Consider the following 13,199-nt stretch of genomic DNA (forward strand, 5'->3'; position numbering starts at 1 on the left):
GTGACTTACACCACTACATATTAGGGGAGCTCCTTCCCCGTGCCAGGGCTCACAACACCCCATGAACCACCTGCAAAGCCCTGAAAATCCCTTCCACTTTGACTTGACCAGAATGAGAAGAGATGGAAAGAGCACAACAGGGATGGTGCTATGGACAGTTTCTAGCATCCAAAAAGAGTTTAGACTGTATAGATAGAAAGCATACCTAGCAATTACATCACATACTGGGACACTATAACTGTTGATTAAAATATAGCAGCCATTTTGTTTTGTTCTTTAGTACAAGGCAAGAAGCAAAGCAGAATTTTGTGCCTAGCTCCAAAACTCATTTTAGAAATGAAGTCATATCTGTCACTTTACTTGTAAAGTCATGGGAAGAAGAGATTTATCCCTTTAGACTTGCGAAGTTAACCAATTTCATTTTCCTTTCCCCCTTCCACATCCCTGACACAATCCCTTGATCTCCTAGGAGGGCTGTCCTTTCCTGGTATTTTTTTCTTTTGTATTTTTTTCCATACACATGTGCATACACACTCAAAATGTTTCTGCTATAGTTTTTTATCTGAGTCTTGTACCTCAGGTTTTGGGAGGAATTATTAGAGAAGAGGGAAAGATTAGAGATTCGACTCAGTGGATCTGCAGCCTGCCAAAATCAAATGTGACAGCAACAGACCAGCATAGCAGGAGGTGGCGATGACAGCTGCAAGACTAGAGACACAGACTTGTGTAACAGGTGAACATCATCTGTAAATCTCATACGTGGTCTCAACTGGAGGCCACCTCTGAAACCTCAACTGCTGGTCTCTGTTTGAGGCAGAATCTCATCATTGCATGTCATGTTCATTTCTGACTTCAATTTTCTAGGAAAAGCAATGCATTAACTTGCAATCTCTAGATAGACTAGAGATTTTTTTATACTCCTTCACAGGAATATTCAGGTTATATTCCAGATTTAATCTGGAGATCCCCTTACAGTGCTCTTGGGGCACTTGAGATGCCAGAGCTTTAACATTTGTTTTACTGGAGTTTGAGTCCTCTATCCACCGCATATCCACAAATTTGTCACTGGCTACTGACACATCTTTGAGGAATACCGAACACAAGCATAGGTTTATATCTGTGTGGGGCCATTATGCGTGATAGATTGTGTCTGAGGGACTTCAGGCATCTGTGTAATCAGCCTGTGAGATAATGCACGCGAAACAGCAGCAGCACAATTACACTGCTGGACTGAACTGTAGCATTTCCTGACATTTAGTGGATAACTGTATAAATGTGCTTTTGACTTAACGTCAACTTTTGTATTTAATTCCCCTTGGATTTGTTGTTTGTTTGCAATTTTCCTTTGAGGATAACATTTCAAAAGGCTAATCCCTACTGTTTCGAAGCTATGCTTCTTAGACAATAATTACACAGCAACCATGCAAAAGTTGTTGGTATTTGACTAAACACTAGTCCAATGCTATAATTTTATTCTATTTCCCTGTAATCAAGCTGCCTTTAAAGTAATATATAAGTGAATTGTGAATACCGTCTTTCATTACTCCCTGGACTAGTTTGTTTTTGTTGTTTTTTTTTTTTTAAATTATGTCCTGTCTAGTTTGTAATTGTTTTGGAGTTCAGGGAGCTTGGCTTATACTATGCAAGCACAGATTATTTCTTTCAAAATAGCAACTAGTTGTTTTTTTTTCTAGTGGCATGCTTTCCAAATGCTCATATTTTAATCAGTTGAAACCTGATTTCCTTTACATAAATACAGTGCCTAGCAGTCGCGAGAGGGCTATGTCCATATTAGTTCCAGTATTTAATTTTTAGCTTTTGTTATGCCTTAAAACAATGTACCTTTTCAGTTGTAAATATTTGGGATTTTTTTTCTCTATCCAGTATCACTAGCTGAACTAATGTTTCTAAAACCTTTCAAAGGCAATTCCCTTTTCACAGAATTTCCAGGGAATGGGTTAGACAGTAAAATTATTATGGCTATGCTGGGTTCCCTAAAAGCAAGGAGCAAGAGGAATCTTGATAAAAAAAAACAAACAAACAAACAAAAACAATAGAAGGCTGTAAATATATAACTCTTGTGCTGGTTTGTATTACTTTTTGTATGCTGACTGGCAGATTAATACCGAGTTTTATCTTGCACGTGCCCAAATGCCTGAGGGATAAATGCAGCAGTGATTTACAGTAAAAGCATGACATTGGCTTTCTTTACATGTGGATGATTTACAACATACTGAACATCGCTTCTGTCTAATATCTCAGAATTTAAGGCTCAAGGCAAATTACCCAACTTTCCTTACATGTTGGTTTCCTGCTCTATAAACTGTGCAATAACTAAATGATGGTCAGACAAATGGGACTTGAGAACATCTCCCAGATGTATGTGAGATGCACAGGAACAGGATAAAAGACTGATTTCACTATTCCAAGAACAGTAGTGATATGGTATAGTCATCTAAGCACTGGAACAGTTTATCCAGAGTCTGTGCAGTCTCCATCCTTGGACGTTTCCAACAGAACAAAGGCCTGGCCTGATCCCAGAGCCAACTTGGCTTTGAGTAGGGTCTGGCGTAGAGACTTACTGGAGTCACATGCGGCCTGTATTACTCTATGACTCTGTGTCTCCCCTCATTCTTAGAGCCACAATGACATTTCTAAAGCAAAAACCCATCTGAGAGGTTGCTGGATTTGAACAGGTTCAGAAACTGATAGAGCAATTACTTCTACCCAACTTCTCATGCTGAATTATGGCAGAGGTATAACTTCTGTATTACAAGTATGAGGTGCTTCGACTACTCAATAAGCAATGCCTTGTATTAGTGGCAGTTGAGCAGTGCTGAGGAATCTCACAAGGTTCAGGCTTCACTGGTGCACTGCAAAATATCTACTGACCGTGCTTGACAGAAAAATGAAATGAACAGGTTTTAGCAGCAGATCTTTCAAGTGAAACCATTTCATATCTGAAGAGACTGATCAGTGAGAACAAAAGTGTTTGAATGGGATGTTTTATTAAATTATTAAAAAGCAGAACATTTTGAGAGGTTGAGAGAACGGCCTGTAAGAAGTGGAGGGCACACACCAAATAAACAGTAGTCTGGAATAAATCTTTTTCCTATGAAAGTGCCTGACCATTAGGCTAATTACTATGTTAGAGCTTGGGTTTTGGAGTGTTTTTTTTTTCTTTTTGACTGTTATGATAGTTTGCGAGCTAAAGACACTTTGGACTCCTTCCTGGCCAGCGAATGATTTCTAGCAATCAGTTTTCTCAGGCATGAATTCATGTCCCGCTCCATTCAGGCTAGAAATGAAGACGATAAAATTTACTGTGATCACCCTAAGAAGCCTCAGTTTAAGCCAAGGCATGACAGCTTTCCATTTCCTGGCAATACAAACTGAGTTAGTCAGTGACCAACAAGTTAACTCAAATCACAGTATTATTTCTTTAGGAGAAATGCATCAAAGAGAAGGATATCATAAAACACTAAACTCTATATGAATGCCAAGTTAACAAAATAAAACTACTGTCCACAATCTGAGCAACTACATGGCTCAGAAACGTCTTTTTACTGTGGGGCAGGTTTTTAGGGATGGTACTCCAAATAGACTTTATTCTCTCTATAATCAATGCAGAAAGTGACATCTCCAGGAGAAGTTGCTATGACATAAAGAGTTACTATGTGCAACAGACTCAGGAAAAAACCTCAATGTTTCTTTAAATAAAAACTTCAACTTATCCTTAAAGAGATGATAACCTTAAAAGATGATAACCATAAAAGACGATAAAAGGGCTGGAGCACCTCTCTTATGAGGACAGGCTGAGAGAGTTGGGGCTGTTCAGCCTGGAGAAGAGGAGGCTCCGGGGAGACCTGATAGCAGTCTTCCAGTACCTCAAGGGTAGATGGGGAGAGGCTGTTTAGTAGGGCCTGTTGCAATAAGACAAGGAGTAATGGTTTTTAAATAGTGGCGGGTAGATTTAGATTGGAAATTAGGAAAAAAATTTTTATGATGTGAGTTATAGAACACTGGAACAGGTTGCCCAGAAAGGTGGTGGAGGCCCCATCCCTGGAAACGTTCAAGGCCAGGCTGGATGAGGCTCTGAGCAACCTGATCTAGTTGGGGATGTCCCTGCTCCTTGCAGGGGGGTTGGACTAGATGACCTTTGAAGGTCCCTTCCAACCCTAACCATTCTATGATTCTATGATTAACTATGGCACTACAACCAGCCCCTTCATTAACTAGATTCCATAATACTCAGTTTTATAAGACATTGCTGCTGAATCTTAACCATAAAGTCACTGGAAATAGTGACCCATAACTTGGAAAGGATACCCAGTGACAGATCTAATTAGGACCACTGAATATAGTTTGATTACTGGAAATTACTCTCTTATTATAATTATAACAACATATTTCTAGCCATAAAATGCCTCTAGTCTTTACAGTACGTATCCATAGACACACACAAATACAAACACAGAAAAAACTGTGTATGTGTACACAGATATTGCTAACCTCGGTTTTGCCTCCAGAGCACTCACAAAACTTCCACCGTCATGCATCTATGAAATAGTTGCTTCCTGCAAACTGGAACCACTTGTGATCATTTGGCTTTTGGATTAATACACCTGCTTGCTTTGTAAGCCCACTGCTATAATTACCTGTATAGCCAAATGATAGGAAAAGGAGAAAAGGTTTGAGGGGCAATAAATAGAAAAGAATAAAAGGGAGCAAGGAATCCAACTAGAGAGGTAAAATCCTTATCCACTGTAGCTACTGGTTTTAATAGCCCAGATTTCACTATAACTTTTTTTTAAAAGAAGTTTTCAAACAGCATACCACATATTACTCCATACTTCTAGTTTAAAGTGCAGCTACTGTGATTGTGTGTTTTAGCCACTCCTTTCTCCCACAAGGAGTTGTGTCGCTCTGTTTTCTCCAACAGAAAAGAAGGAATTGTTCTTACTTTTGCTCTCTCACCCCCTAGCACTCCCCTGCCCTTTCCACCCTTCTGTGTCTATTCCATTAAGGGGTTTTTTATTAACATATATATTTCTGCTATACTCACCAATGCATGCATAGTCTCTGCACAGACACTTTGAGGGAGTCAAGAATTCACCAGGTATAACGGGAAGAGTTGAATTGTCCATATCATAAAGCAGAATGAGCACAGGATGTGTAATACTCCTTGATCTAAGTCAATATGGGTTTAGTTCAGCTTTTAGCCAGGGTTTGGACCAGATGACCAAGTGTGTATTTCAACTGAAACTGTTCTTCAATTCTAAAAGGTTTTTAAAGTTTCAGGACAAATTCTTCCATCATTCTTTGTGCAGAATAGCAGCTTCTTGTACACATAAATCCACCCTTTTATAAAAAAAGACACTCTGTTAGTGATAGCTTCTTGCAAATTCCTAAGAGGTGGCTGACTGTGATGTTTTCTTAGATGGAAGAAGTACAATAGAGCACAGAGGAAGAGAGGATTGATATCTGTTTTATAGAGATGTATAGATCAAGTGGCTCATCCAGATCACAAAGAAAGTTCAGCACAGACTCAAGCAAACTCTGATAACCCAAGTTCCAATCTAAACCTTTGTCTACACCACATCCTGCAAGTCCTGCTACTGCTCTGAGAAATGCTCTGAGCCAGGAGAAAGAAGGACTGGCTTGCAAGATGCTCCAGTGCTGTTTCCACATTCAGGCAATATCCCACCACAACCATAACCTAAATATCCAGGTGTGAGTGCAAGAAAATCCGTGCAAGCGTTTGAGGTTGACACCAACAGCTCCTCCCGAGACCCAACTATACTTCAGGTGCCACTATGGAGCAGTGAGATCCCTGAAAATGCGGTATTGTGAGCTATATTCCTATGTAATCTTTCCCAAATATAAGCCTCTCTTTGTTGTTTGAGGTATGAACGAGATACGTCTCTTGTGACTGGACACACCTATAAAGGTCCAGAAGGTTGGTTGGGTTTCCCTGGATTTAATATTAAATAAATGGAACTTAATATTATGTCCCTGTTTAGGTTAAAAGCAGCTTTTACTTGAATTCAGTGGATTTCAAGGACTCCATCCAATTTTTAAACACAATGTCATTTAATCTGTTTTAAATAAATGCAATGGTTTTAATGCAGTGGGTTGTTTAAGGAGGATAGTGTAATTCGTGCTTAAACTAGTAGATAGGCATTTTAATAATCTGCCATATTATTTATTTTCCTTTCCATTATGAGATTAACTGATTATTTTGTCAGTTTAAATAGATTTGTTTTTCTTTTACAGGGATGAAAATCGTGCTGGCATGCTGCAGATGGCATCATCTGCCAACTGGAAAATTTATTGATGAGATGAGCTAGAACTGAACAGAGATTCAGACAAATTTCAGACACTTAGATAATTATTGAGCCTATCTTATGGAGATAATTTCAGGTATAATTTAGGCAATATTTAAAGAAAGCAAAAAGGCAACTTCATATTTTTTTTTCTGTCAAAGAAGATAGAAATATGACATGGATTAAGTTCACAAAATCACAGAACAGAATCATAGAATAGTTAGGGTTCAAAGGGACCTTTAAAGGTCACCTAGTCCAACCCCCTTGCAAGAAGCAGGGACATCGTCAACCAGATCAGGCTGCTCAGAGACCTGTCCAGCCTGGTTTTGAATGTTTCCAGGGATGGGGCATCCACCACCTCTCTGGGCAACCTGTTCTAGTGTTCCACCACCCTCACTGTAAAAAGTTTCTTCCTTATATCCAGTATGAATCTACCTCCTTCTAGTTTAAAACTGTTACCCCTTGTCCTATTGCTACAGGTCCTACTGAACAGTTTCTCCCCATCTTTCTTATAAGCCCCCTTTAGGTACTGGAAGATCGCTATAAGGTCTCCCTGGAGCCCTCACTTCTCCAGGCTGAACAGCCCCAATCCTCTCATTCTGTCCTCATAGGAGAGGTGCTCCAGCCCTCTGATCATCTTCGTGGCCCTCCTCTGGACTCACTTCAACAGGTCCATGTCCTTCTTATGCTAGGGCCTCCAGAGATGGATGCAGTACTGCAGGTGGGGTCTCACAAGAGCAGAGCAGATGAGGAGAATCACCTCCCTTGACCTGCTGGCTACAACCCTTTTGATGCAGCCCAGGATGCAGCTGGCCTTCTGGGCTGCAAGTGCAAATTGCCAGCTCATGTTGAGCTTCTCATCCACTAGTACCCTCAAGTCCTTCTCCTCAGGGCTTCTCTCAATCCATTCCCTGCCCAGCCTGTATCTGTGCCTGGGATTGCCACAACCCACGTGCAGGACCTTGCACTTGGCCTTGTTGAACTTCATGAGGTTGGCACAGGCCCACCTCTCCAGCCTGTCAAGGTCCCTCTGGATAGCACCCCTCTCCTCCAGTGTGTTGCCTGCACCACACAGCTTAGTGTCATTGGTAAACTTGCTGAGGGTGCACTCTATTCCACTGTCTACATCACCAGCAAAGATAAACAGGGGGTCGGGCCAAATACTGACCTCTGAGGAACACCACTTGTCACCAGTGTTCATTTGGATGTCAAGCCATTGACCACAACTCTTTGAATGTGGCTATCCAGTCAATTCCTTATCCACTGAGTGGTCCATCCATCAAAACCATGTCTCTCCAGTTTAGAGAGAAGGCTGTCGTGCAGGACAGCATTAAATACTTTGCACAAGTCCAGATAGATGATGTCAGTTGCTCGTCCCTATCCACCAGTGCTGTAACCCTGACACCAAACTGGTCAGGCACAATTTGCCCTTAGTGAAACTGTATTGGCTGTCATCAATCACCTCCTTATTTTCCATGTGCCCTAGCATGGTTTCCAGGAGAATCTGCTCCATGACCTTGCCAGGCACAGAGATGAGACTGACTGGCCTGTAGTTCCCCAGGTCTTCCTTGTTCCCCTTTTTGAAAATGAGGGTTATGTTACCCCTTTTCCAGGCAGCGGGAAACTCACCTGAACTGCCACAATTTTTCAAATATGATGGACAGTGACTTGGCAACTTCATCCGCCTCAGGAAGCATGGATGCATCTCATCAGGTTCATAGACTTGTGCCAACTGTACTGGCTCTACTCCTCCCACCTTCTTCACCTGCACATTAGAAAAACTTGGGAAGCTGAAAAGGTCCTTGGTCTCTTTAGCAACACCTAATAATATCAGTGTATTATCAACATTCTTCACATACCATATCGCACACTAAATCCAAAACACAGCAGCTACTGGGAAGAAAATTAGCTCCATTCCAGCTGAAACCAGGACACATCCGAACATCGCCTCTTAATGTTTCAAATGCCATTTCAAATATGATCCATTGTCTGCATATCCAAACAGTGAACTGCTATATGCTACCAAAATCAAAAAGCTGTGAAGAGGATGAGTTAAAAACTCTTTGCCCAGCCAATATTAACAGCAACACCTGACAACCAGCTAAAGAAATATAGCAAAAGTTTTCTTTAACTTGCCCTTCTATTGTCCTGATACGTATTTCAGTCAGAAAATAGGCATAGTTTATTGAATTTAGATAATAAATTTGAATGAACTTAATGAGAATAAGTTTGACTTTAAAGCTTTCCAAAATATTGGGATTTTTTGTTCTGAAGTATTCTCCTTTCATGGCACATTAGGCCCTAAAAACCATACGGAGAATGGAAAAATGTTTGTAGATATTTGATGGGAATTCTGTCATTTTCATTACTATGATTATCACGTGGGAAGTTACTGAGGAGCAAACAGAAACAGATGTCATTCTTTACAACATGTCTTGTCTTGGCAGGACTACTGTATCCACTAAATCCAGTTGTCTGGTAAACCAATGCCAAAGTAGAACAGTGTTGGGGTGAATTCAAAATTTTTCTTCACAGTGTTACATATTTCCTGGTGGTATGCCATATACAGCTGGCCAAGAAAAAATAAAAAACCTTAAGGCTAGAATAAAAGCTAGTTAATGGAAAGTTAATGTAAAACTATGATTTTCACCTACCACTTTATGTTGTGATTTATCCCAAAGCTAGCCAGTCAATATCTGTCACCATAAAAGTCTTGTATAGGGCTCATGGTGATGAGGATGCTGGGTTCTTCTGCCTACAGCTTTTACATTGAGCTGTGAAAAAGATGGTTATGAGGGTCATTGGGAGAAAACATCTGCAACTTTCAATTTAATTACAGCTGTCCTGGGAACTACATTAAAGTAAAAGAATTGGTCTAATTTATCAAAACTCCAGCACACAGGTTTCAGCTCTGTATTCCTGATTGATGATTTGCCAGCTGATTCCTCTCTCGATTTCAACGTCTCTTTGCCTTCAGCCAGAAAACTACAGTTCTTTTCATTATACCTCTATTCCTGGAATAATTAACTTGCAGAAAAGAGACTATCACTGTCTGAAAACAAGTGCAGCTGCACAGAAGACAATGGTTTGGAGGTCTGAAATTCAGGGATGAAGATGTCTAACATAAAGTCTCATTGAATTGTTGCGAGTTTATTTACTTTCTTTTTCTCTTGGTTTGTCACTTGTGAAATGAGGTAAAATATTTTGCAAGACCCTTAAAATGCATCCTTTGTATGAAACAAAGGTTGTTCACACATCACCAGATTACATGAGGGCTCCTGAGCACACCAACAAGCTCTGTAACCTCTTGCCCCCTCCTTGGGCACATTACCAGACATGCATGCCATGCTGCAGCTGTCCTACATAGCTCAACATATCATAATCTTGGCTGCTGCTGGTTTCAGCAGGTTAAGTTCTTGCAGATCGTCTCGTTGCAAACAAGATCCTTCATATACTGCAGAGTTTTCTGCCAGCAGAGCAGCAGTAGAGGGACCAGGCTCCCTCAGTCATGAGATAAGGCACAAGTTTATTGCTCCTTACTGGGCAGACAAGTTTTGGCAACCTCTATGCAGATTCCACGCATCTGACAGCATCATGCATAACGCTCAGGCCAGTAAACATGCTCATTAGCATCTGGGGAACAAACGGCTTGAAGACCATGGGAAGGATTCATGTAAGATGGATAGATAAATCTGGAATAGTCACACTTCAAGCCACTAAGGAGAAATAGTAACATCTACTGTGGATCCTAAAATAGGTGCCTAATATAGGTAAGACGAATTATCCTCTGAAGTGCACTGCATGCATAATAGGCATTACCACTGACTACAGAGAGACTGGAGAATGGCGGCTTTACATGCATGCCTGTCTAAATGTGGAGGAGACGAGTCCCTCTCCCAAATACCCTGAAGTGAAATTGGAGAAAGCAGGCCAGAAGCTTTCTGATCTGCCAGGTGAGATTCAGACTTGATCCTTTGGCTGTTGGCTCCTAACTCTGTTTCAGTATTCTGATTTGCATGACACCACTTGTCTTTAGATCAGGTGCTGAGAGACGAAAACCAGGCACAGCATCTGACAGGAAAGTCAATGACCTAGATCACAAAGAGCTATCAATGTCGTGACTGAGAGGCTAGAGTTCAAGCTGACTTCCAAGGAATTCACAAAGAAACTCTGAGAAGAGAAGGTGAGCCATAAAAGGGAGTACGAATAAAACTGATTGAACTCTTCTTAAAAAGAGCATATTTGTTGAATTATGTAGCTTGGAAGTAACTAATATTATGTGTAATAATACTCAACAAATGTTTTATTCTAAAAATTTGTTTTTGAAGTAACTCTTCAAATGGAAATATTTCAACTCTTGAAGTGACTTATTTTCAAGGTAAAAAGCATTACCTACCCAAAACAATGCTTCACTAGACGTGGAGCTACGTTAGACAGAGGGAAGTTTTGCCAAGACAGTCAAGTAATTTCTCTTCTACTTCAGCCTCCAAAAAAAAAGCGACTCCTTCGTTATTTCTTTACGTATCATTACCCTAATACAAATCCCTATAGATGTTTGCAAACCAAATAGATGGTTTCATTAAAAAATCACTAAGTGGTTGAAAGATAGCAACTCTGTTCCTTCTTCTTCCATATTCTCTTGTGGATGTCACTGGTTTCTGAATAGAAAGAGGCTTTCCTCCCTGCAGTTTGGGATATGCAGAAAAACTACCATTGAAGTTCCACAGAACTTGGTTCTGAAGAACAGAAAAGGTCTCTGCTTTTCATAGTATTTTAGAAAGCTTTTCTATCAATAGTAGGTGTTTTTTTATTTTTTGGCTTTGCTTTGTTTTTCTTCTCTAAATAATATTTTCATTTGCTCCAGAGGAAGTTCAAAAATAAATGCTTTATACAGAAATCATCCTGTACAAGTGGAAATGTATAGTGCATCACTTGCTAACTTCTGTAAAAGTATTACTGTCTACTGATTTAAAAAAAAAAACCCAAACCACTATTATTATTCAAGCCAGAACTGGCAGTGCATGTTAAAATTGTCCAATATTTGTTCTCATCATGATTAAATTCCGATTTGCTTTGCCAGATTTTAACCATCTCCAAAGATTTCATACAATAGGCATCTGCCATTAACTGAAGTTTTTGAAACTTCTCAAGCAAAATGTTCTGTATTTTTGAGGGTAAATCTAGAGGATAAAAATGCACTGTTTGTGTCATAATAACAAAATGGGAATTTCTTCTTTTATAAGTCTAGTTTTGGATTAGTCACTTGAAATTTTTCTGGCAAATAGAAAAATGGTTTTTTGTGTAATTTATGTATGCCCCATGAAATCTGTCAAAATTTGTCTAAGGTAAAACCTTGGAAAAATGGCAAACAGTGTCTCTCTGACTACATTTCAAAAGGTTTCTGCCCATACTTACTGAAAGGATCAGCTGAACTTGCATGCTCTCTGGGTGCAGCTCTGGGATAAGCAAAGATTTCCCTCTCTAACTGAAAACAGAAGCTTCCTTTCTTTTTTCTTTAATTAGGGATGTTAAAAGGAGGCTGTAGGCTTTTAGAAGAGTAATATTTTGTTTGGAAAGCTAAATATACAGAAATGAGAAAGTACCAGAGCATAAATCCCCTTTGGTACCTTTTTTTGATCTCTTTGGAGAAGGAATGGGAGGTGATTCCAGTTCAGATGATGGAGCAATGGTTGCACAATTTGCACAGCCCCCTGCCCATTTCATCCAGTTCTGGCATTATGATAGGTCTTAATCACACATTCATGCTGTGTGAATCATAGAATCATAGAATGGTTTGGGTTGAAAAGGACCTTTAAACGTCATCTAGTCCAACTCCCCCTGCAGTGAGCAGGGACGTCTCCAACTGGATCAGGTTGCTCAAAGCCCCATCCAACCTGGCCTTGAATGTTTCCAGGGATGGGACATCTGCCACCTCTCTGGGCAACCTGTTCCAGTGCTTCACCACCCTGACTGTAAAATTTTTTTTTCCTTATGTCTAGTGTAAATCTACCTTCTTTTAGTTTAAAACCATTACCCCCTGTCCTATCACAACAGGCCCTGCTAAAGCGTTTCTCCTCATCTTTCTTCTAAGCCTCCTTTAGGTACCGGAAGGTCACTTACAAGGTCTTCCCAGAGGCTCCTCTTCTCCAGGCTGAACAGCCCCAACTCGCTCAGCCTTTCTTCACAAGAAAGGTGCTCCAGCCCTCTGATCTTTTTTGCGGCCCTCCTCTGCACTCATTTCAACAGGTCCATGTCCTTCTTATGGTGGGGGCTCCAGAGCTGGACGCAGTACTACAGGTGGGCCCTCACCAGAGAGGAGTAGATGGGCAGAATCGCCTCCCTCGAACTGCCGGCCACACTTCTTTTGATGCAGCCAGGATACAGTTGGCCATCCCACCAACTGAATGAGACCCTTCCTCATCATACAGGATGCCCTGGCTTTGGGAATGAATCACCACTAAGGAGACTGTTGTCTTTGGACCACTGTGCTTTATTTGTTCAAAAGCTGAGAAGCATGAGGTGGCTGAGGCTGGCATTCATAGGAAGAGAAATGGGAGTTCTCATTTGAACGTTTCCCTAGAAAAATCAATTTTATCTCTCCATCTAAGCTATTTAAAAAGAACTTTTCAGAGTGGTCACTAAGTGTATGCTCTTTATTCTCTAGGTACTTGACTTGAGACTTGAGGTCTGATTACCAAGGGAGCTGAACACTTACAGCCACAGCTGATGTCAATGGCATCTGTGCTTTGAGCCTGTTAAGAGTTATTCAGAGCTAAGTATATGGGAAGCAGGATCTCAGATGTTTTGATTTGGACAGCAAGAATGAGTTATTTTTGCCAAGTTATTTTTAATTGGTGTGGCTACCTCTAGCCT

The sequence above is a fragment of the Chlamydotis macqueenii genome, chromosome 1 (assembly GCF_036417535.1).
Source record: "Chlamydotis macqueenii isolate bChlMac1 chromosome 1, bChlMac1.mat, whole genome shotgun sequence".
Classification (NCBI taxonomy): Eukaryota; Metazoa; Chordata; class Aves; order Otidiformes; family Otididae; genus Chlamydotis; species Chlamydotis macqueenii.